Source organism: Ascaphus truei, chromosome 21 (assembly GCF_040206685.1).
Source record: "Ascaphus truei isolate aAscTru1 chromosome 21, aAscTru1.hap1, whole genome shotgun sequence".
NCBI lineage: Eukaryota > Metazoa > Chordata > Amphibia > Anura > Ascaphidae > Ascaphus > Ascaphus truei.
Window position 1 is genome coordinate 27,687,617 of NC_134503.1, and position 27,082 is coordinate 27,714,698.

Genomic DNA, 27,082 nt, shown 5'->3' on the forward strand with positions numbered 1-27,082 from the left:
TCTAGAGAAATATAAAGAAATAAAGTGTTCACCATCAACAGGGGGCAGCGACGGGACATCTGTCCTGTGCTCGGCGGTGAACAGGGGCCCGCTCCGAAGGTCCAAACCCTCTAAGTTAAGCGTTACTGGAAATAGGGCCCGATTTCTGGTATTGGATGCCTGGTTGGCCCCCCCTCCGGGGTCATGTGGGTCTCTGATAGACCTCACACCCACGCTCTACAGGTAGAGCCCTGGGGAGTGAGAGGGAGAGAAAGAGGGGACGAATGAGGGCATGGACTCGGGGGGGGGGGGGGGGAAAGGATGGGACAGAGAGGGGTGGTGGAAGAGAGGGGGGAGAGTGAGGGTGGCGGGTACTTCATCAACCTAGAACCCTTGTGGAGACTCAAGTCCTGGGTGCCAGGAAAGCTGTCAGCGGCCCTGACCGTAGGGTATATTACCACACTAACCAGGAGACGGTTGGCAAAGTTTCTGAAGAGAAAGCTAAAGACCCTCACATCGTGGATAACGTTTAGGTCCCAATATATATTCCCTGATCTTCATCTTCTCGAGAAAGGAAATCGGACTAGATATGGGTGGCGCACACTCCCCACACTAACCTGTGGATGTCGACTGAAGTAGTATTGGAGTAGTAATGGATATAATGTATAACCCTGTTCACTTATGTAACTATGTATTGTAACCATGTATTATTTGTCATCATAACTCTATGCCCAGGACATACGTGAAAACGAGAGGTAACTCTCAATGTATTACTTCCTGGTAAAACATTTTATAAATAAATAAAGGACGCAGAGCCGGCGCTAACATAGCGGCCACTGCTCTAGCAAGGCCAGGAGCCCCTAGGTAAAGGGCGGCACGACTACTTGCCGGCACGATCTGCGTGGCTTGCAAGCTTTATGGGGCTCTGCATGGTGGAAGTACGATAGGGACTTTTGTGAGATGATGGTGGTTCATAAGCAGTGGCGGTGGGATGGAAAGGACATGAACCTGTGGATGTCACTTATGATACCACAGATGTCATCTCCCTTTCACATGGGGGGGGGGTCAGTGGGTGCGGGGAGATCATCCAACTAGTAAGTGCTTCAAGAAAGGGAAGGCAGGGTTTAGGAGGGGGTCAGTCAGTGAGGCTGGGGCAAAAACCGAGGGCGCCGGTGAGTGTAAAATGTATGGAGCTGTGGCTCTCTCTTCCTCAATAGGGTGGCAGCGGGCATTATTAGAGAGGATTTTAGGGACGGTTTTTGGATCCCCTAAGAGGAGGCGAGGAGCGCCTCCTTGTGGAAGGAACTTTAATTCACTGGTGGGGCACCTGAAGGCAGCTAGGGACAAGTTAAGAAAGGAGGTGGGTAGGATGGCGTGGTCATTCCAATTTTCCCCAGTTGAAGGTTTAAGGATATCCTCGTTGGGGGGTAGAAACGATTGAACAGTGTACCTGCCACAGAAGAAGTTAAGGGTGGTGGTGCACAATTTCATGGGGCTTAAGAAGGCCAAACTTAAGCAATTCCATTCTTTTGTGGGTCATTTGAATGTGGGCCATGGTGTTGGTGGAGTGATGCACCTGGTCCGCTGTCCGTTGGACCCCCGGGTACGTGGGCTCCTTATGTTCGGGCCTGGGAGGAAGTGCTAAGTTTCCTCCCTCCGAGTAATGCCGGAATGGGTCTGAGGGGTAAGGGTTGAAGGTTGGGGGTATTCCGTGGCTCCAGAAGAGAGGTCGCTGGCGGGTTTAGCCTTGTTCATTCAATTGTGGGGATTTCAAGATTGGTCAAAAGATTTCCTGGTACGAAGGGGATGGAGGCGGCAGACGGTAAGAGCGGACGACAGGATGCCAATATCGGCACACTCTACAGATTCACTCTGCTCTGTGTATAATACAGATACACTCTGCTCTGTGTATAATACAGATACACTCTGCTCTGTGTATAATACAGATACACACTGCTCTGTGTATAATACAGATACACGCTGCTCTGTGTATAATACAAATACACGCTGCTCTGTGTATAATACAGATACACGCTGCTCTGTGTATAATACAGATACACGCTGCTCTGTGTATAATACAGATACGCTGCTCTGTGTATAATACAGATACACGCTCCTCTGTGTATAATACAGATACACACTCCTCTGTGTATAATACAGATACACACTGCTCTGTGTATAATACAGATACACGCTGCTCTGTGTATAATACAGATACACGCGCCTCTGTGTATAATACAGATACACGCTGCTCTGTGTATAATACAGATACACGCTGCTCTGTGTATAATACAGATACACTCTGCTCTGTGTATAATACAGATACACGCTGCTCTGTGTATAATACAGATACACGCTGCTCTGTGTATAATACAGATACACGCGGCTCTGTGTATAATACAGATACACGCTGTCAGCACAATTTAGGGCTAGGTTTTGGAACGAGCTGGGAATGTTACCGGTTTGCATCGCTGGCTCCTTTTAGGTGAAATGATCGCAGGGGAAAAAAAACCCCATGCCTGGGAGTTTGGGGCTTGACATTAGCTGGCCCTAATAGAAATGTTACTAGGACCTAAATGAGCATGGGACATGGCACTGTAAATCAGCAGGCAGCCCATAAATTATCCTATCAGTCCTCCCAGGGCCCCGGGAATACAGGGAGGATTACACGCCATGTGTCACGGAGAACATCTCACAGATAGCATGTGCTTTCAGGAACACGGACTAATAGGGTTTCAGGGAAACCGGCTAATTTATGGGGTGTCTGTTCAATTCTCCTGTACGGGATTATACAGCCAAATGTTGCGGTTCTTCCTCCTTTTACAGGAACCCCGGACAGTGATGTGTTCACGGCGTTAACTCATTCGCTGCCAGAGCAAGGGGGTAAAACAAAAAAATACACAGGCGCGGCCGGAGTGGATTTGTGAGTCTTTCCTGGGGATCCTGGATTTCTAGGGCTCAGTCCCTCCGTGGCACTGCAATAACGAAATGGGGGTTCAAGAATGTATGTCAGTGTCGTCTTAAAACTATTCTAACGGTGCTAAAAGCAAAGATTTGACTGATTTTGTTTCTTTGGAAGTTAATTGCAAATTGTGTTTCTTAGAGACCGGTGAATGCCTTCTGTACCCTTACCCCAAAGAGAAGGCCTGTCCTGCGCTCTGGCAGCTAGTTCCTGCCCCCGTAGGTGTCAAATAAAGTCACAAAGGATGGAGGAGGAGAGTGTAGTGGCGGAGCTCAAGGTAGGTCAGAGCTGGGAAGGGAAGCCGTACCTACGTGAGCTCTCAGACCTGGGTCCAAGACGAAGCGCTGTACCATAGCGTGAAACGCGTTGAGGGGGAGATCGTGGTGTAGCCGTGTGTTTGTGAGGCTTCAATAAAGTTTTTTTCCTACGAACCCGGAAGTGCCTTTGATGTGTGTCACTGGCGGGGGCGCCGGAACTCCTGTACCCTTATCCCGCCCTGTACTTATCGGAGAGCCAATAAAGACAAGATGGGAGGTACAGTGAGGGGTGGGCGGGGAGCGAGGAAATCAAAACCCTCCCACGCCTCAGCTCACCGCGTTTACACACCAACTTTAACCATTCTTTAAAAATACATATCTGTGTCCAATTTTGGCAAAAAGGCATCAATCACCCAAATGTGACATCTCCACCCTGTCACTGCCATTAGTACAGTTTTACCCTTTCAGGGACTGACCCCTTAACCCTGTCACTGCCATTAGTACACTTTGCCCCTAGGAGGGACTGACCCCTTAACCATGTCACTGCCAATAGTACACTTTGCCCCTAGGAGGGACTGACCCCTTAACCATGTCACTGCCATTAGTACGCTTTGCCCCTAGGAGAGACTGACCCTTAAACATGCCACTGCCATTAGTACACTTTGCCCCTAGGAGGGACTGACCCCTTAACCATGTCACTGCCAATAGTACACTTTGCCCCTAGGAGGGACTGACCCCTTAACCATGTTACTGCCATTAGTACACTTTGCCCCTAGGAGGGACTGACCCCTTAATCATGTCACTGCCATTAGTACACTTTGCCCCTAGGAGGGACTGACCCCTTAACCATGTCACTGCCATTAGTACACTTTGCCCCTAGGAGGGACTGACCCCTTAACCATGTCACTGCCATTAGTACACTTTGCTCCTAGGAGGGACTGACCCCTTAAACATGTTGTCTAACAGAACATCATTTCCTCCTCATTCCCAGGCACTGGCCTCACCCCTACACTGACCCCACATTTGCAGCATGGCATTTCACCCCAAAAACAGAATGGTCAAAGTTACCAAAATCCTACAAACGCCTATCAAACGAAGAGGCCACGATCACAACGCACCCTACCACTTCAAAGGCCAGCATCTTTCCCGTTAACCGAAAGACCACACAAAGAGTTAAGCAGCAGGAGATAAGGAAAGAGTCACTGGGCGGGGTTCTTGGCTGAGGGAACATGAGTAATTGCTCGGTGCGTAATGACAAGGCAAAGTGTAGGTGAGTTAAAGATGAATTATCCCCTGCCTGGCGTGAGTTCAATCCCCGCCATGTAATAAAAAAAAAGTGACATGTATATTTATATATTTATATATACAAAGCAGGGACTCCGGATAAAAGATATAGCACATTACTGTAGGTACCAAGAAGATAATAGGTGTATTATGGTCCTAATATGATACCAATGTTTCTCGTGAGTCTGAGTATGGTCCCATACCGGACCAGAAGGTTAGTGTCATATTTGGACCACAATACACCTATTTTCATCATAATACCCAATGCTGTGTCTTCTATCCAGAGTCCCTGGTGGGGTTATATATATATATATAATTATAATTTCTTACATGAGATGGTGTTTGAACTCACGCCAGGCAGAGGATATTTCATAGTTGGCTCAACTACTGTAAATTATATTTTGTTACATCTTATGATATGTGCACACATTTGTTATAGATTTTTGATTGAGTGCCAATTTTTATTCTCTTTTTTTCCCACGTGTGTGTATATATGTATCATATCTTGATAAATGTGAAATGCCTCCCCCCCCTCCCGTCTTCCTCTGATCCTTCCCCCTTCTAATAAATATAAATCAAAAATACATAATAAAAATGTCTGGATACGTTCACACAATAAACCCCCCTCCTTACGCAGTAACCCCCCTCCTCACGCAGTAACCCCCTCCTCACGCAGTAACCCCCTCCTCACGCAGTAACCCCCCCTCCTCACGCAGTAACCCCCCCTCCTCACGCAGTAACCCCCCTCCTCACGCAGTAACCCCTCCTCACGCAGTAACCCCTCCTCACGCAGTAACCCCCCTCCTCACGCAGTAACCCCCCTTCTCACGCAGTAACCCCCCTTCTCACGCAGTAACCCCTCCTCACGCAGTAACCCCCCTCCTCACGCAGTAACCCCCCTCCTCATGCAGTAACACCTCCTCACGCAGTAACCCCCTCCTTACGCAGTAACCCCCCTCCTCACGCAGTAACCCCTCCTCACGCAGTAACCCCCCTCCTTACGCAGTAACCCCCCTCCTCACGCAGTAACCCCCCTCCTCACGCAGTAACCCCCCTCCTCACGCAGTAACCCCCCCTCCTCACGCATTAACCCCCCCTCCTCACGCAGTAACCCCTCCTCACGCAGTAACCCCCCTCCTTACGCAGTAACCCCCCTCCTCACGCAGTAACCCCCCTCCTCACGCAGTAACCCCCCCTCCTCACGCAGTAACCTCCCTCCTCACGCAGTAACCCCCCTCCTCACGCAGTAACCCCTCCTCACGCAGTAACCCCCCTCCTTACGCAGTAACCCCCCTCCTCACACAGTAACCCCCTCCTCACGAAGTAACCCCCTCCTCACGCAGTAACCCCCTCCTCACGCAGTAACCCCCTCCTCACGCAGTAACCCCCCTTCTCACGCAGTAACCCCCTCCTCACGCAGTAACCCCCTCCTCATGCAGTAACCCCCCTCCTTACGCAGTAACCCCCCTCCTTACGCAGTAACCCCCCTCCTTACGCAGTAAACCCCCTCCTTACGCAGTAAACCCCCTGCTCACGAAGTAACCCCCCTCCTCACGCAGCAACCCCCCTCCTCACGCAGTAACCCCCTCCTCATGTAGTAACCCCCTCCTCACGCAGTAACAACCCTCCTCTCGCAGTAACCCCCCTCACACAGTAACCCCCCTCCTTACCCAATAACCTCCCCATCTCACACTAACTCCCCTCCTCACACAGTAACCCCCATCCCTAATACAAACATACACACAATACCCCCCAATACACACACACACACACACACACACACACACACACACACACACACACACACACACACACACACACACACACACACACACACACACACACACACACACACACTGCAATATTACAAAGATACACCCTTTCCTCTGTTGCTCGACTGCTAAAACTCTGACTCGGGCCCTCATTCTCTCCCGTCTCGATTACTGTAACTTCCTGCTGTCCGGCCTTCCTGACTCTCACCTGTCTCCCCTACAATCTATCCTTAACGCTGCTGCCAGAATCGCTCTACTCTTTCCTAAATCTGTCTCAGCGTCTCCCCTGCTCAAATCCCTCTCCTGGCTTCCTATCAAATCCCGTATCTCACACTCAATTCTCCTCCTCGCTTTTAAAGCTTTACACTCTTCTGCCCCTCCTTACATCTCAGCCCTAATTTCTCGCTATACACCCGAGGTGGGCAACCCTGCAGCCAATCGCCACAAGTGGCGAATTGGCCATGAAATTGAGGCAAATTTGAGTTTGCAGCTCCCACAGTAAAATAAACTTTTTCCTGACGCATGTGCTGGTTTCCGCTTTCTGAAGGATTTATTGACGCAGCACAGCCATCCAATACCCCCCTCGGCCTTCAGTTGGAGTCTAGACCCGACCTTGAACTGTTATTTTTTATGGGAGCTAAAATTTGTAGTGACGCAAGTAAACGAAAAGCATGTTGTAGCGATTCTCACTTCTCATTCCCACACCTGTGGATACATTAAAAAATAGGCTGCCCACCTCTGCTACACACGATCTCGACTTTTGTGTTCCGCTCAAGGATGTCTTCTTTCTACCCCCTTTGTATCTAAAGCCCTCTCCCGCCTTAAACCTTTCTCACTGACTGCCCCGCACCTCTGGAATGCCCTTCCCCTCAATACCCGACTAGCACCCTCTCTATCCACCTTTAAGACACACCTTAAGCTTAAAGAAGCATATGAATAGCACTGTGGATAATACTGGACATATCTACTATATATTTCTGAAAGTGTCCTATGTGTCCGGGTCTGTATGTGTCTCCCTGTGCCCCTCCCCGTGTCCCTAGCGGCAATCTCATTGGACCTTGGGCCAGGCCAATGAGATTGCTCCCTTGGGCCGCCCGCCCCCGCACACCTCTCATTGGCCTGAGGCGGAGTGAAGGGCACACACACACACACACACACACACACACACACACACACACACACACACACACACACACACACACACACACACACACACAACTATACACACATCACTATACACACACACACATCACTATACACACACACACATCACTATACACACACATCACTATACACACACACACACATCACTATACACACACACACATCACTATACACACACACACATCACTATACACACACACACACACACACACACACACACCACTATACACACATCACTATACACACACACACACACACACACACACACACACACATCACTATACACACACACACATCACTATACACACACACACATCACTATACACACACACACACACACACACACACACACACCACTATACACACATCACTATACACACACACACACACACACACACACACACACACATCACTATACACACACACACACACATCATTATACACACACACACATCACTATACACACACACACACACACACACACACACACACACACACATCACTATATACACACACACACACATCACTATACACACACACACATCACTATATACACACACACACACACACACACACACACACACACACACACACACATCACTATACACACACACACATCACTACACACACACACACACACACACACATCACTAAACACACACAACCCCCCCCCCCCCACACACACACACACACGGTGTTACATACATTAGCGGGGCTCACAGTGTTAGCAGCACATCTCCCGCTCTCTTCCCCACCGGTCCCGGAGGCTCTGCCTCTTCCTCCGCCTCTCCCTGTTTCCCGCGCTTTCACGCCCCCCCCTCCCCTCCACGTGGGAGCTGCCGGACGGGTGAGTGAGCGGCCTTCACCTCCCCTCACCCCCCTTCACCTCCCCTCCACTCCCCCTTCACCTCCCCTCCACTCCCCCTTCACCTCCCCTCACCCCCCTTCACCTTCCCTCACTCACTTCCCCTCCACCCCCCCCCCCCCCCGGCGGGGGAGCGAGCGCGCGTCAGGGACACAGCGGGGGAGCGAGCGCGCGCCAGGGACACAGCGGGGGAGCGGCCACAACACGCTGCCTCCCGCCTCAGATCCACGTGGGAACGGCCTTCACCTCCCCTCACCCACCCCTCACTCCACTCCACCCCCCCTTAACCTCCCCTCCACCCCCCCCCCTTAACCTCCCCTCCACCCCCCCCTTAACCTCCCCTCCACCCCCACTTAACCACCCCCTCCACCCCCCCCCTTCACCTCCCCTCCACCCCCCCCCCTTCACCTCCCCTCCACCCTCCACCCCCCCCCCCACCCTCCCCTCCACCCTTCACCTCCCCTCCACCCCCCCCCTTCCCCTCCACCCCCCCCCTTCCCCTCCACCCCCCCCCCTTTCCCCTCCACCCCCCCCCCTTCCCCTCCACCCCCCTTTATCCTCCCCTCCACCCCCCTTTAACCTCCCCTCCACCCCCCCCTTAACCTCCCCTCCACCCCAACTTAACCACCCCCTCCACCCCCGCCCCTTCACCTCCCCTCCACCCCCCCTTCACCTCCCCTCCACCCCCCCCTTCACCTCCCCTCCACCCCCCCTTCACCTCCCCTCCACCCCCCCCCTTCACCTCCCCTCCACCCCCCCCCTTCACCTCCCCTCCACCCCCCCCTTCACCTCCCCTCCACCCCCCCCCTTCCCCTCCACCCCCCCCTTCCCCTCCACCCCCCCCCCTTCCCCTCCACCCCCCCCTTCACCTCCCCTCCACCCCCCCCTTCACCTCCCCCCCTTCACCTCCCCTCCACCCCTCCCCTTCACCTACCCTCCACCCCTCCCCTTCACCTCCCCTCCACCCCCCCCCTCCACCCCTCCCCCCCTTCACCTCCCCTCCTCCCCTCCCCCCCTTCACCTCCCCTCCACCCCCCCTTCACCTCCCCTCCACCCCACCCCCTTCACCTCCCCTCCACCCCCCCCCCCCTTCACCTCCCCTCCACCCCCCCCCCTTCACCTCCCCTCCACCCCCCCCCTTCACCTCCCCTCCACCCCCCCCCCCCCCCTTCACCTCCCCTCCACCCCACCCCCTTCACCTCCCCTCCACCCCACCCCCTTCACCTCCCCTCCACCCCACCCCCTTCACCTCCCCTCCACCCCCCCTTCACCTCCCCTCCACCCCCCCCTTCACCTCCCCTCCACCCCCCCCTTCACCTCCCCTCCTCCCCCCCCCCTTCACCTCCCCTCCTCCCCCCCCCTTCACCTCCCCTCCTCCACCCCCCCTTCACCTCCCCTCCACCCCCGCTTCACCTCCCCTCCACCCCCGCTTCACCCCCGGTTCACCTCCCCTCCACCCCTACGTTCACCTCCCCTCCACCCTCACCTTCACCCCCCCCTCCACCCCCGCTTCACCTCCCCTCCACCCCCGCTTCACCCCCGGTTCACCTCCCCTCCACCCCCGCTTCACCTCCCCTCCACCCCTACGTTCACCTCCCCTCCACCCTCACCTTCACCCCCCCCTCCACCCCCACATTCACCGCCCCCTTCACCCCCACCTCCACACCCCCTTCACCTCCCCTCCACCCCCCCCTTCACCTCCCCTCCACCCCCTCCCCTCCTCCCCCCCCCCTTCACCTCCCCTCCTCCCCCCCCCCTTCACCTCCCCTCCTCCACCCCCCCCTTCACCTCCCCTCCACCCCCGCTTCACCTCCCCGCTTCACCTCCCCTCCACCCCCGCTTCACCTCCCCTCCACCCCTACGTTCACCTCCCCTCCACCCTCACCTTCACCCCCACATTCACCGCCCCCTTCACCCCCACCTCCACCCCCACCCACCTTCACTCCCCCCTCCACCCCCACCCACCTTCACTCCCCCCTCCACCCCCACCCACCTTCACTCCCCCCTTACAACCTCCCACCTCCCCACCACCTCCCCCCCCCTTCCCACCTTTACATCCCGGGCAACGCCGGGTCTCTCAGCTAGTGATACATAAACCTTGGCCCCCTGCAGACGCACTTACCAGATCTCCCTCCTACTGTCTCTGTACGTTCCCCTACCTACCAATTAGACTGTAAGCTCCTCGGAGCAGGGACTCCTCTTCCTTAATGTTACTTTTATGTCTAAAGCACTTATTCCCATGATCTGTTATTTATATTATCTGTTATTTATATGATTGTCACGTGTATTACTGCTGTGACACGCTATGTACATTAATGGCGCTATATAAATAAAGACATACAAATACATAATCACAATAACCTCCCCATTACACAAAAACATACACAATAACCCCCACATTATACACACGCACAATAACACCCACAATATACACACAATAACCCCCCCCAATACACACAATAATCCTAAAAATATACACACACCCCCAATAACCCCTCATCCCCACTATGTACACACACACACACACACACGATCCCGTGGATAAATGGGCCCGCTCGCGTGACTTTATAATGACCGTGACGTGTGTTCGTGGGGGTTGGGGGGAATAGTTGCAAGTCTATGATCATTTACACAGAAGAAATAAAGTCTGGATCGACAATCTCCCCCTGTGTATAAATGTAACGGCTTGCAAACAGTCTTATCACATAAGAGGTTAGGTAAAGATTGTAAAAAAAGAGAACAAAGCATTTTTTGTTTTTGCCATGGCGGCAATGAAAATTCTCATTAAAATGACGATGAACTAATGCGCATTACACGGCAATGTATATTTTGTAATTTTTTTAACAGGGTTTTTTTCTCCTTTTAATTGATTTTGTATCCTTCCAAAAATAATCCCCAACCCTAATTTAATGTGGCTGCTAATCCCCTCTCACTTCGCGACATTAGTGGACCTCAAAGAACCGCCTGCGAGAGGATGAAGACCATTTCTTTTCTCCGTCTGATAAGACCCTTTGTAGTCTGCATGGAAAAACGGCACGGTGCTGCCGTGTGGACACGCTACTTGCAGGCTGCGGGCCTTTCGACATAAACATTTATGCCGCATACATATATACAAATAAAACGTCAAAATATGTCAGAGTGGCGGAGGGCGACATCTTTCGGGGATCCCTTTGTCGGCTAAATCATTTTTTTGGACCTGGATGGCGTAGACGGAGAGATTTCCCGTTGCCCCGCTGGCGTGCTCAAGCGCCATTTTGGGGGTGTGTGTAGGATTCCTGTGCCCCAATTTTTGTTCCCCCCCCCAACACCCATATCCGTCGCATATCACGCAGGGAACGGAAGGTATCGCGCATCTGACATTCCCAAGCAGATAAAAGGAGACGTGACGGGTCGGACGAGGCGTTGCGATTATGGAGAGGAATAAATCAGAACCATACGGCAGCGGTGGCGGCAGCAGCAGCGTGCTGGCAACGGGTTCAAAGAGAATTCCTCGGGTCGCTAATGCTCAGGAGGATTCACGAGATGTCTTATTTAGGGCTGTGGGGAGGGGAGGGGGGGGGGAGCGAGGCAGCTCAGAGACTGGGGCCAAAGGAGTTTAAAAGAAATGGAACATGTTCCTGTAGGGAGCGGTTGTATGGGGTAATAGGAGGAGTTATAGGGAGCGGTTATATGGGGTAATAGGAGGAGTTATAGGGAGCGGTTATATGGGGTAATAGGAGGAGTTATAGGGAGCGGTTATATGGGGTAATAGGAGGAGTTATAGGGAGCGGTTATATGGGGTAATAGGAGGAGTTATAGGGAGCGGTTATATGGGGTAATAGGAGGAGTTATAGGGAGAGGTTATATGGGGTAATAGGAGGAGTTATAGGGAGAGGTTATATGGGGTAATAGGAGGAGTTATAGGGAGAGGTTATATGGGGTAATAGGAGGAGTTATAGGGAGAGGTTATATGGGGTAATAGGAGGAGTTAGAGAGCGGTTATATGGGGTAATAGGAGGAGTTATAGGGAGCGGTTATATGTGGTAATAGGAGGAGTTATAGGGAGCGGTTATATGGGGTAATAGGAGGAGTTATAGGGAGAGGTTATATGGGGTAATAGGAGGAGTTATAGGGAGCGGTTATATGGGGTAATAGGAGGAGTTATAGGGAGAGGTTATATGGGGTAATAGGAGGAGTTATAGGGAGCGGTTATATGGGGTAATAGGAGGAGTTATAGGGAGCGGTTATATGTGGTAATAGGAGGAGTTATAGGGAGCGGTAATATGGGGTAATAGGAGGAGTTATAGGGAGCGGTTATATGGGGTAATAGGAGGAGTTATAGGGAGCGGTTATATGGGGTAATAGGAGGAGTTATAGGGAGCGGTTATATGGGGTCATAGTGAAGCGATGTACAGATGAAACCGGTAAGAATCAAATTCTGCATTTCTCAAATATTTGCGCATCTCGGCGTGAAAAAAAAACAAACAAACCCTTCACACAACATTCTGCGTCCCTGGGGAAAACGCGGTGCCTCTCTGGCAGTGCAGAGGTTAAAGAGGGGAACCTTCCTCCTGGGTCGGTCCCGCGTCACACCCCTTGTACTGGATCTCTCTCCCCGCCCCCTCCTGTCTCCTCACCTCCCCTCTTGACTCCAGATCACACATTTCGGAGCGCTTTAGGCAGACACCTGGCTCTTGCGATTTTTTTATTTTTTTTTCCGTTCTACGGGGTATGACAGCAACAAAAAAAACCTATAAATAAAACCCCAGAGCTTCAAAGAGAAAGCTTCTGCTTGTCAGCGTTTACCTGCGCTAATTACCAATGCAGGAGAGGTGTGGTGTAGTGGTTCAAGTGCAGTGCTGTGCGTATAATTTTTGCAGGCAGAATGGGGCGGTCTGGAGAAGATGCTCATTTCTGCGCCCCGGGGGCGGCGGCAGATAAAGAGACGTTTGTCTCCGATTGTAAGGAGCGCCAGGTTCAACCCCCAACCACTTCAAAGGCTTGCGTTCTAGTCTTCGCACAAATCCACCCGTGGTCATTCGGCCAAACTTTCGGGGGAAGATGTGGAAATTTAAGGTGATTTCCGGGCCAAATTTCGGAAACTTTTTGGTTCTCTGTACAATAATAATAATAAAAAAAATCAAATACTTGTATATAAAACTGTGCGAAATACAATATTAAGTGCTAGATGTTGAGTGAATAAATGATATAAAGTATTTTAAATTAAAGTGATATAAAGTGCACAATAAGGCTCAAATCCCCCCTAACGCCCCAACAGGTCAGGTTTTAAGGATATTCCAGTATTAGCACAGTTCGACTGAGCTTCTGATTGAGCCACCGCTGCTGAAGCAGGGATATCCTGAAAACCTGTCCTATTGGTGGGGCTTGAGGCCTGGAATTGAGCACCCCCTGCAATAAGTGACATCAAATTAAACAAAAAACATGCAGCTCAAGCCGCTTATTCAGAATTTGTTCCCAAATTCTTCCATGTGTAGAAATCTGCAGAGAATTTGGGGAGCGGGGTACCGATGGGGGGTGAAAACAATGGTTCAATACTGCAGGGGTCTCAACTCCAGTCCGCATTCCCCCCCCCCCCTCAACAGGTCAGGTTTTCAGGATATCCGAGCTTCAGCACAGCTGACTCAATCGATCAGTCAAAGGTTGCATCATCTGTGCTGAAGCAGGGATATCCTGAAAACTTGACCTGTTGAGGGGGCTAGGACAGACCCCTAAACCATGTCACTGCCATTAGTACACTTAGCCCCTAGGAGGGACTGACCCCTAAACCATGTCACTGCCATTAGTACACTTAGCCCCTAGGAGGGACAGACCCCTAAACCATATCACTGCCATTAGTACACTTAGCCCCTAGGAGAGACTGACCCCTTAACCATGTCACTGCCATTAGTACACTTAGCCCCTAGGAGAGACTGACCCCTTAACCATGTCACTGCCATTAGTACACTTTGCCCCTAGGAGGGACTGACCCCTTAATCATGTCACTGCCATTAGTACACTTTGCCCCTAGGAGGGACTGACCCCTTAACCATGTCACTGCCATTAGTACACTTTGCCCCTAGGAGGGACTGACCCCTTAACCATGTCACTGCCAGTAGTACACTTTGCCCCTAGGAGGGACTGACCCCTTAACCACGTCACTGCCATTAGTACACTTTGCCCCTAGGAGGGACTGCTTTAATACACTGCTCTGTAACTTTGCTCTGTATCCATGTCTAAAGTGCTACAAACTCACTTAACAACCGCTCAACAAAATGATATAAAATATCACTTTTTTACATAGACGGATAATAGGTCAATTTTAAATGCTCACTGAGCCCCCATTCAGCCGTCCGAAACCCGAGCCGCCCCTCCCCGATCTGTCAGAGGCGTGTTGACAAAATGGGCCATTTTCTGCAATTTTCGCCGGCGGATCTCTCAGCGTGGCCAACGCTTTTATTCCGTGATTAGTGCACAGGACGTGAACCCGAAACTGTCACCCTCCTCACACGCTACCGGCGCACTGTGTGTGTGCTTACACACTCACCTTATACTGTGTGTGTGTGTGCGTGTGCGTGTGCGTGTGCGTGTGTATATATACATATAAATTATTCTCCTGAGAGTCAATAAATTAGGATAAAGATTCTGATTTAACCCACTCAGTGCCAGCGGGGCAGGATGCATTATTATGTTATATTGCCAGGCAATGCGTCACGGGAAGGGAAGGGGTTAATTACACCTCTGCCATTTCTAGCTGACCCATAATGCACCTGATGCTCTTTAACCACTGAACATATTCACTAACATACAGATATCGACACACACTGATACTGTATACTGTATATACACACTCACACACTGATACTGTATATACACTCACACACTGATACATACTGTATATATACACACACACTGATACATACTGTATATATACACTCACACACTGATACATACTGTATATATACACTCACACACTGATACATACTGTATATATACACTCACACACTGATGCATACTGTATATATACACTCACACACTGATACATACTGTATATATACACTCACACACTGATACATACTGTATATATACACTCACACACTGATGCATACTGTATATATACACTCACACACTGATGCATACTGTATATATACACTCACACACTGATACATACTGTATATATACACTCACACACTGATACATACTGTATATATACACTCACACACTGATACATACTGTATATATACACTCACACACTGATACATACTGTATATATACACTCACACACTGATGCATACTGTATATATACACTCACACACTGATACATACTGTATATATACACTCACACACTGATACATACTGTATATATACACACACACTGATACATACTGTATATATACACTCACACACTGATGCATACTGTATATATACACTCACACACTGATGCATACTGTATATATACACTCACACACTGATGCATACTGTATATATACACTCACACACTGATACATACTGTATATATACACTCACACACTGATACATACTGTATATATACACTCACACACTGAAACATACTGTATATATACACTCACACAATGATACATACTGTATATATACACTCACACACTGATACTGTATATATACACTCACACACTGATACATACTGTATATATACACTCACACACTGATACATACTGTATATATACACTCACACACTGATGCATACTGTATATATACACTCACACACTGATACATACTGTATATATACACTCACACACTGATACATACTGTATATATACACACACACTGATACATACTGTATATATACACTCACACACTGATGCATACTGTATATATACACTCACACACTGATGCATACTGTATATATACACTCACACACTGATGCATACTGTATATATACACTCACACACTGATACATACTGTATATATACACTCACACACTGATACATACTGTATATATACACTCACACACTGATACATACTGTATATATACACTCACACACTGATACATACTGTATATATACACTCACACAATGATACATACTGTATATATACACTCACACACTGATACTGTATATATACACTCACACACTGATACATACTGTATATATACACTCACACACTGATACATACTGTATATATACACTCACACACTGATACATACTGTATATATACACTCACACACTGATACATACTGTATATATACACTCACACACTGATACATACTGTATATATACACTCACACACTGATACATACTGTATATATACACCCACACACTGATACATACTGTATATATACACACTCACACACTGATACATACTGTATATATACACTCACACACTGATACATACTGTATATATACACTCACACACTTATACATACTGTATATATACACTCACACACTGATACATACTGTATATATACACTCACACACTGATACATACTGTATATATACACTCACACACTGATACATACTCTATATATACACTCACACACTGATACATACTCACACACTGATGCATACTGTATATATACACTCACACACTGATGCATACTGTATATATACACTCACACACTGATGCATACTGTATATATACACTCACACACTGATACATACTGTATATATACACTCACACACTGATACATACTGTCATGGAACAGGTATACCCCTGTCTACACTTCTGTTTCACCCCCCCCCCCCCCCCTTTTTCCTCGCAGCCCTGCTTGTCAGCTTTCTTAATGCCAGCTGTATGTGTTTGGTTCTGCACACAAACATAGTGTTTGTGTGGTAAATGCAGTGCCATTTCCCTTCTCCCAGCAGCTTGCTGCATTAAATATGTAACATTATTGCTACATGTTGTAGCTTCCCCAGACACTCCTGTGAGTTGCCATGGCAGCCCCAGCCTTTCTCTCTAATGGGCTAGTCTGCTTTCTCCCCCTCTGCTCTGGCCACAGATGGTCTGTCCCCAGACTATCTTATTACCCAGCAGACATTGCTTTTTCCTTTTCCACCATTCCTCTGGACTCGTGAGTACCTGGCTGTAACCCCTGTAATGGTGATGCAGGATTATCTTTTCACCTCCCTTTACTACTAAGCACACACAGAGATTTAGACCTACACCTCTACACAAGAAACTGTATTTACCTGCTTTCCCCAAAATAAAGTAGAAAAGAAACAGACCTTGTCGTGCTTGGAAAAGAGGGCGAGTTGACACTATCTGAGCTAAGTCATCACCACGTGACCCTCTGGCTTCCAGAATAGTGAAAAGATATCGTGTGCCTTACAGACACTTACAGGAGCTGCTACTCCAGACTCCATTATATACAGAGCAGCCTCTACAGCAGTACAAGCAAGCAGCTTACACAGCTAATACAGAGCAGCCTCTACACCACACAAAGGAAGCACCAAGTAGCTCAAACTGCAAGCAGCCTGCAGCCTTAACAGACAAGCAGCAGCCTACACTGCACAGCAGCCTTGCAACATACAGTGCTTCTTACGCAAAACCTAACTGCCTTTTTCTCTGTCTGAGTTCACCCTCTGCACAGCCCTATAGTGAGGAGCCACCTTCCCACCTACCCCTGTGCACGTTCCCACGGCCAGCGCCATCAAGGGCCACGCCGCCGGACACCCGACAGGACACGGGTCAGAGCCAACGGACACCTGTGAGTACAGCTACCCCTACGCTGCGTGCTGCAGGACACCGCTCGGCATCATCTGAGACAGACGCCCATTGCTGACAAGGTAAAAGACCGCACGCCACACGCACTGGCAAAAGGCCTACACACACCTACAGCATGGCAGAACTCAGAGCCTCACCAGACATCACGCAGGAAAGCGATCACTCAGACACAGAGAACGCCGCGCAACCGCAACAGGCGCAGGCAGGCGCAAGGCCCAGACGAACAGTCACACTGACACAAAAGGCCCGCGAAAAATACGAGACTGACGTTGAAGCGCACCGGGCTAAATTAGAGAAGGCCTGGGAGGACACTGATCGGGAGATAAGTAATGTCGCAAGTGCTAGCGATCAAGAAACCCAGATTAAGCAAGCTATTACTCAGATTAAGTCAAGCCACAGACGTTACGTAACACTGTCACAGGCATATTTCACCTATCTGACAAGAACTAACACAGAAGACAGCACGCGGGAACGCGATCTGCAAAAGGCGATTGACCTGGAGTGCGATGGCGTCGTGCAGACCGCAATAGCAGACGCCCAAAGCGAGAGAAAAGAGCTCCTCCTGGAGACCGCATCGCAGCGCTCAAACACATCCAGGCACTCAGCAAGATCAGCGCAATCTCACGCGTCTAGCGCAAGCGCAAACGCCACCAAGGCGCGAGCCACCGCAGAGGCCGCACGTGCCAGGGCCACATACGCTCAGAAAGAGGCAGCCATGAAACTAGAAAGGGCCCGCTTGGAAGAGGAGAAGCAGACAGCCGCCGCTGCCACCGCCACTGCCGCTGCCACCGCTGCACGGAAAAGGCAGAGGTGGACGTCAACCTAGAGGCCCTAAATCAAGAAAGAGAAGCTGCCGCCGCTATAGCCCAAGCCGAAGTCCTAGAAGCAGCCGCGCAACAGGACGGAGGGGAGCAACCGTACAGACGGATTGCCTCAGAGGATCCGGTCCGACGCACTGAAGACTACACTGGCGACACACTTTTTTCGAGCTCGGCTAGTCCCACGAATTCGGGTATACCCGGGTGTTTTGAGGTTTGTGACTGTTTTCTGCCCGAGTGCATTGAGGTATTTTCCAGGCAGGGATTGAAGCATTTTATTCCCGCTGGCTGCAATACTGCACAGTATATATATACAGTATATATATACTGCATTACAATTCATGAATTTATGCCATCTGGTAGACACGCGAAGCATTGCAGCCTATTAAATCCTAATCATTATGATTTAACAGATCAGCCGCCCGTCAGCCAGGCATGAACCCAGGCTGGGAAGGCAAACGCAACGGGGCTTGTCAGAGGTGAGGAGCGGCGCATTCCAGGTATCTGCCAGGTACATACTGGGTATTTGCTCAAATAAAGTGTGTCGGTGCAGTATGTAAGGAGCCTCTTCAGTGTAAACACCAGCGCACCATCTCAACACGGAGGGAGTGACTCCACAGACACCGAAGACTTGCTAGGACCACGAGGAGAAGACGCTGCTCCGTCAATAGCACATGCTGCCTGGGATAGCCACAACCACAACAGTGATCCACACGCCACAGCGCACACGGATGCACCACAACAGGCTTGCAATCCAGGTACACCCATGCGGGAGAAAACAGCCCCTCACACTGGCCAGCAGCCATCACGCGTCCACGCCAAGGAAGAGGCGACCGCACAGACCGTCCCAGCAACTACCTCAGAACGGGACAAACACGCCGATGCCTCAGGTCTGACAGACGTAGCCAAGTACATGATCCGGCGCGACATGGTACAAGCAGGGCTCATCTGCTTCGACGACCGCCCTGAGAACTACCGGACGTGGAAGTTCATGTTCAAAGACGCAATCAACAGCTTGGACTTCTCAGCAAGGGAAGAGCTCAACCTGTTAGTCAAGTTCCTGGGGAACGATTCCAGAGAGTACGCAAAAAGACTGCGGGCAGCGAATGCGCATCAACCCCAAGTAGGTCTGGACCTAGTGTGGGAAAGGCTGGAAGAATCCTACGGCAGCCCCGAAGCAGTCGAGGATTCGCTCTTCAAAAGAGTCGAAAGCTTCCCCAAGATCACAACTAAAGACTACTCGAAGTTACGAGATCTTGGAGACCTGCTGCAAGAACTGGAGTTCGCAAGGAAAGACCATTCCTTATAGGTCTCAACGTCCTAGACTCAGCTCGTGGAGTGAGACCCATCCTGGAGAAGCTACCCTTCAACCTCCAAGAAAAATGGATCTCACAAGGCTCCAAATACAAAAGGGAGAAGCAAGTCGTCTACCCCCCATTCTCAGTTTTCTTGAGCTTCATTCGCGAAGCAGCAAGGACGATGAACGACCCCAGCTTTTTCTTAGGTGCTCAAACCACATACAGTGCAAGCAGCCTGAGGAACGAGACACCAGCGATGAGATATGGTAACCCCCAAACACCCATCTCGGCCCGCAGGACGGACGTGCCTCCCACGACCCAAACTACTCCCGACCAGTCGGTCCCCGGAAGCAAGGAACCAAGGGACCCAAACAGGGATTGTCCCATACACAAGAAGCCACACCCACTCAACAAGTGCTTTGGGTTCAGGATGACGTCCCTAGAGGAACGCAAGAGGTTACTTGGAGAATTCAGAGTTTGCTTCAGGTGCTGCGGTTCCACGACTCACCTAGCCAGGGACTGTAAAGAAGAGATCAAATGCACAGTGTGCGAAAGCGACAAGCACCTGACATCGTTACACCCAGAGGCGCTGACACTCCACCAACTCAAGAACCCATCCTCCGTAGCGGAGCATGGCGGGGAGAAAGAAGAAGGAGAGTCAACATCCGTCACATCTCAGCGCACTGAGGTTTGCGGAAAAGAAGGTGACAAAATGTCCTGCTCCAAAATATGCCTTGTCGCAGTGCACCCCCAAGGACAACCTGAGAAGGCTATTCGGATGTATGCAATCCTCGACGACCAAAGCAACAGATCATTGGCGAAGACGAAGTTCTTCAACCTATTCAACTTACAGGACAATGCCTCACCCTACACCCTCAGAACCTGTGCAGGGTCAACTGAGTCAACAGGGAGAAGAGCAAGCGGTTACGTCATACGTTCGGTGGATAACAGAGTGAAGATAGCTCTCCCCACACTCATTGAGTGCCGCCACATGGCCACAAACAGGGACGAGATTCCCACACCGGACATGGCACGCCATTACCCGCACCTCAGAGGAATAGCCAACTACATCCTGCCGGTAGAACAAGGCGCCAAGATCTTGCTGCTGCTCGGTAGGGACATCATGAGGGTACATAAAGTCCGTAAACAGCTTAACGGACCCCCACAACGCGCCATACGCCCAAAGACTCGACCTAGGATGGGTGATAGTGGGCAACTCGCGCACCAACAAAGAGCACGGGCAAGACTACGTTGATGCCCGCAGAACGGTGGTGACAGAATGTGGACACACATCTCTCTCTGAACCATGTCTTGGCCATCTCCAAGTGACCGAAGGGCCAAGTGAAGAGAAGAGACAAGGTCATACCCCTGAGACCAACAAAAACATCCTCACATCAGGGGGATGTGACAATGGCCTGGGATGCTCAGCAGTCCAGACAGCTAAGGATGAGGAGTCGATTCCACCGAAGGAAGAAAGTAACCTCCCAAAGGTGACCGACGAAGGGATCGTCCAAAAAGCAATGAACGATCAACCAGTCCTCTCGCGAGCAGTGGCACGACTAAGGTGTACAGTTGTTCCTCTCCACAGAGTATCAAGCGACAAAGCAACCAACTGCCACGGCTGGCATAGCCGCAAAAGATTGCGCCCCACAGGTGAAGCCACAGTGTTAAAAGGACTGTCCTCTCACACATCCAAAAAGAGACAGCCACGGAGACATTTCATAAAGGGTTTTACTAGGGCAAAGGAGACTGTTCTTCGTTACGTCCGGGGAGACAATAACCTCCCGATGGTAGTCAACAAAGAGACACGAAAGCGCTTAACCAAATTACGGGGAGATGTTCTCGTGCAAGAGGAATGCACCAATGACCTACGGTGCACAGCGTTCCAGACAACAAGGAATGATGACAAGCAAACATCATCAAGGGAAGATAGAGGATTCCCGAAGTTAACAGTCAAGGAGCTCTCTAAAGACGGACTAAGCAGTTGGGTGACTCCACTACCATTCCGTTCACCAAGAAGGCGCTTCCCAAACAATGGAGAACATGCCATCTCTAGGTTCACTTCGCACCTGTGCGACCTACAAAGGGAACTAGAGACCAAAAACAACTTTGTGGCCTTCATCCAGAAGATATTCTTTACCGGCCACGCAAAGCCAGCACCTCTAATGGAGGAAGGTGAAGAATGTCGGTACCTCCAATCACCTGGGGCCTACCACCCTCAGGAACCCGATCAAATCCGGGTAATGTTCAACCCCAGCGCTCAGCTTCAGGGTGTCTCCCTGAACGACGCCCCCTTTACTGGACTAGATTCGACAACCAGTCTTCCAGGGACATTAATCCGCTTCCGCAAGGAACCAAAAGCCATCTCCTCCCGCCAAACGCCAGGTGATAGGTTGACAAACTACCATGACTGGCACATCCACGAGGTGATGCACTCTGTAGAGAAAACTACAGAGTCAAAGGGACTGTTCTCTCACAAGGCTAAAAGGAAACAGTGCCAGAGACTCTTACAAAAGACATTGTGTTGCATCAAGCTAACCAAGAGCTGTGCATCCACCCGGCTTCCCTTACTGGAAGGTTGGCCAAAGAACTTTAACGCCAGTGGTACCGGCCGGTATCACCTTGCTATGGGAATATGGACCTTTGCATTGTCATGTTATGTTTGCATTGCACATATGTTCCACATAACATATTATATAGTGGTATCTACAGATACCAGACGGGGAGTGTCATGGAACAGGTATACCCCTGTCTACACTTCTGTTTCACCCCCCCCTTTTTCCTCGCAGCCCTGCTTGTCAGCTTTCTTAATGCCAGCTGTATGTGTTTGGTTCTGCACACAAACATAGTGTTTGTGTGGTAAATGCAGTGCCATTTCCCTTCTCCCAGCAGCTTGCTGCATTAAATATGTAACATTATTGCTACATGTTGTAGCTTCCCCAGACACTCCTGTGAGTTGCCATGGCAGCCCCAGCCTTTCTCTCTAATGGGCTAGTCTGCTTTCTCCCCCTCTGCTCTGGCCACAGATGGTCTGTCCCCAGACTATCTTATTACCCAGCAGACATTGCTTTTTCCTTTTCCACCATTCCTCTGGACTCGTGAGTACCTGGCTGTAACCCCTGTAATGGTGATGCAGGATTATCTTTTCACCTCCCTTTACTACTAAGCACACACAGAGATTTAGACCTACACCTCTACACAAGAAACTGTATTTCCCTGCTTTCCCCAAAATAAAGTAGAAAAGAAACAGACCTTGTCGTGCTTGGAAAAGAGGGCGAGTTGACACTATCTGAGCTACGTCATCCTACACGTGACCCTCTGGCTTCCAGAATACATACTGTATATATACACTCACACACTGATACATACTGTATATATACACTCACACACTGATACATACTGTATATATACACTCACACACTGATACATACTGTATATATACACTCACACACTGATACATACTGTATATATACACTCACACACTGATACATACTGTATATATACACTCACACACTGATACATACTGTATATATACACTCACAAACTGATGCATACTGTATATATACACTCACACACTGATACATACTGTATATATACACTCACACACTGATACATACTGTATATATACACTCACACACTGATACATACTGTATATATACACACACACTGATACATACTGTATATATACACTCACACACTGATACATACTGTATATATACACACTCACACACTGATACATACTGTATATATACACTCACACACTGATACATACTGTATATATACACTCACACACTGATACATACTGTATATATACACTCACACACTGATACATACTGTATATATACACTCACACACTGATACATACTGTATATATACACTCACACACTGATGCATACTGTATATATACACTCACACACTGATGCATACTGTATATATACACTCACACACTGATGCATACTGTGTATGTGTATATATATATAAAAGTATACATTACCGCAGAGCAGCAAAAAGGAGACAGCACTCAGGTGAATGAAAACAAATGTATTAAATACAGCACATATGTGGGACATGCACCTATTCATTATTGAATTATTATTGGAGTTCCAGTGATTCTTTATCATGTGTACATATATATATATATATATATATATATATATATATATATATATATATATATACACACACACACACACACACACACACACACACACACACACACACACACACACACACACACACACACACACACTCTCCCAGACACTGATACATACTGTATATATAGACTGACACATACTAACACACTGACAAGCACACTGATACATACTGTGTGTATATATATATATATATATATATGTGTGTGTGTGTGTGTGTGTGTGTGTAGAGGTATCAGTACCGTGTTAGCCGAGCTTCAATAATCAAAAAATAAATAGATGATACCATTCTGTGGCTAACTAAATGCTTTAATTTGTGCGAGCTTTCGAGATACACTGATCTCTTCTTCCGGCGATGTTACAATGAATGAAGCAAGCAAAAGGTATACTTAAAAACAGTGTCTCTTGGAATGTTATCTGTGCTGGTCCTTCCCCCGTGTGGATGTGTTTTATGGCTAGAGGTGTCAAAAGGTTCCTGAAAGCAAGTGATGTAAGAGTGTGTGTGTGTGTATCTGTGTGAATATAAATGAATGGAGAGCCCACAGTATATACAGTGCTTTACAAAAGGTGTGTGTGGAGTGGGAGTGGATATAAATGGTGTGGGTAGGTGTGGAAATGTGAGAGATTTTAGCACAACTAAAAGTGTGTGTGGATACTATGTGGTCCCTATTGGTGTATAGGGATGGAAAAACAAGGAGTATAAGTATGTATGTGTAAGAGACAGCTGTGTGTGCATACATATAGCACAGTATGTACAGACATGGCCTATAGCGCTCATGGGAAGAGAGTTCACTTGTGTCAGTAATGACTCATAACATTTCGATCTCTGTTTAGGCCACTGCTAAGTGTCCCGAACAGTTGCATAAATTTGTATTCATGCAACCGTCTCTCTTTCGGTGTTTTAAGATTACCTTTGAGTATGGCCACCCTCAGATCGTTCATCTTATGGCCAGAGTCATATATATATACACATACACAGTGGTCGACAAATCACCAACAAATCTACTCGACGAACAAATAAATCTACTCGCCACCTGGTCCCGCCCCCAGCCCTGCTTTAAAAAAAATCAAATAAAATAAATTGAATAAATTCCTAGTAAGAACATTCATTTTTGACATGTTTATTTATTGTATTACAGTATACTACAATTGGTCCTTGTTACGTATGTGTGTGTGTGTGTGTATGTGTGATCTTACCTGATCCGCAGTCCAGGTACCCTCATTCCAGGAATGTTATATGTTGGAGGGGAGGTGTTCCTTACCTGTCTTCTGGGTTAGGGGGGATTCCGATGTCTCCTGTGTGAAACTTGAGTCAGATCTGGAAGAAAGCAGTATAGGTTATTTCGGTGTAGGTATATCGGGTAAATAAGATATCCAGGTCCAGAGTATGAGACAGAGTGTGTGAGAGAGAGACAGACAGAGTGTGGGTGAGAGAGACACAGAGTGTGAGTGAGAGAGAGCAACAAAAGAGAGAGGGGGTGTGTGTGAGAGGGTGTGTGTGTGAGAGGTTGGGAGAGAGAGAGGGTGAGGGGGAGAGAGAGAGGGTGAGAGACTGGGTGGGTGACTGATGGACTGACTGGGTGGGTGACTGATGGACTGACTGGATGGGTGACTGACGGACTGACTGGCCACGCGCCAACAAAGCCTGGAAGCGCGCGCCAATCAGCAGTCAGGTAAGGGGAGTTTTTTTGCTTTTTTTCAGCGCGAACAGGGAAAATTAAAAAAAACACGTGTGCTGCTTGGACCAATAGGTGGTCGCCACGATGTTAAATCCACTCGCCCGGGGCGTGCAGGTGTATAGGTTTGTCGAACACTGTATATATATATATATTATATATATATATATATATATATATATATATATATATATATATACATACTGACACACTGATTTACACACACACTGATAAACATATACACCCACACACTTATATCTACAAAATGACACACGCTGATACACCCACACAATATGTATATTTACACACATAAACATATATACCCACACACTTATATCTACACAATGACACACACACTGATACACACACAGATACACATATATACCCACACACGTATATCTACACAATGACACACACACTGATACACATACACACACACTGATACACATACACACACACAGATACACATATATACCCACACACGTATATCTACACAATGACACACACATGGACACAATGGTCAGTAGGGGCGACTCTGGGTGTGGGACAGTCGCCAGGAGTCCAGGCTTTTGGGACGCTTCTTCTGAGAGGTGAGATTTAAGGTTGCTTGGTATTAAATTAGATGGGTTAACCCCCTCAGCAGGGAGGGAGGAGGTAGGGTGGTGTGGGTAAGAGCAGGTGTGTATATAAATAATGTTGTTAATATTACTTGGAGAAGGAAATGTTTTGAGCTGTTTTGAGCTGTTTTTCACGGCTGAAAGACAGGGAGAGAACTTTTTGAAAGTTCCCCAGCAATAAAAATGTGTGTTTGTGAAATGTTGAAGCAAAGACTGAGTGTCGATTTGCAGATTTAAAAAAAAAAACAAGCACTTTTGTTATTCATTTAGGCCAATATTCGTGGAAGTGGCCAAGTATATTCAACCAATATTCGCCAGCTGTTTTCGCAAGAGAATTGCAAACGTTGGTAAGATTCTCTGTCAGTTACGATATCCGCAATCGGAGACTTAAGAGGTTTTGCCCCAACTTTAGTGAAAACCTTGTAGAAACACCTTTTAATTACTCTATAATTTTATCATTTGTGCAGAATAAAATTGCTACAGCAATCCCAGGTTTATTAAAGGCGCCGTGCCGTGAGAGCGTGCGTGTATATGGCGTGTATATGGCGTGTATATGGCGTATAT